Source organism: Papaver somniferum, unplaced genomic scaffold (genome assembly GCF_003573695.1).
Source record: "Papaver somniferum cultivar HN1 unplaced genomic scaffold, ASM357369v1 unplaced-scaffold_19703, whole genome shotgun sequence".
Taxonomy (NCBI): domain Eukaryota; kingdom Viridiplantae; phylum Streptophyta; class Magnoliopsida; order Ranunculales; family Papaveraceae; genus Papaver; species Papaver somniferum.
The window spans coordinates 522-1000 of record NW_020629601.1 but is presented as its reverse complement, the minus strand read 5'-3'; the positions used below and the strand labels follow the sequence as shown (position 1 = coordinate 1000).

The following is a 479-nucleotide window of genomic DNA, read 5'->3' as shown; positions in this document are numbered from 1 at the left end:
GAACTAGCCTAACCTTTTCTAAACCATGATGAGGACACTGGGATAATAAATCATTGAACCTTTCCAAATACCTATATAAAGATTCTCCCTCTTGTTGTGAAAATGTGCATATTTGCGTCCTAATAGACGATGTGATGTTTTGTGCCTAGGGCTTATTGAAAAAGGCAGATGTAAGTTGTTCATATGTCTCAATTGACTCGGAGTCCAAACTATACATCCACGACTTGGCCTTTTCTTTCAGGGAAAATGGGAATAACGTAAGTTTCAAAGCATCGTCATCTAAGCCTATAATACTTAGAGTACTATAAATTTCCTCAAAATCCCTAACATGGTAATAAGGGTTTTCATTTTCTTTCCCTAAAAAGATTGGGAGCATCTGTAAGGTCCCAGGTTTCAGTTCATAGGGTGCCTCCGTTTCAGCTAACTTAATACACGAAGGACGAGTAGTCCTAGTTGGATTCAACAAAGCTTTCAAAGTT

General features: G+C 38.0%; 1 pseudogene; it reads left to right on the top strand.

The window, feature by feature from the left end:
• Positions 1–20: 20 nt before the first annotated feature.
• On the top strand, positions 21–120 carry LOC113339201 (annotated as a pseudogene).
• The last annotated feature ends 359 nt before the right edge of the window (positions 121–479 follow it).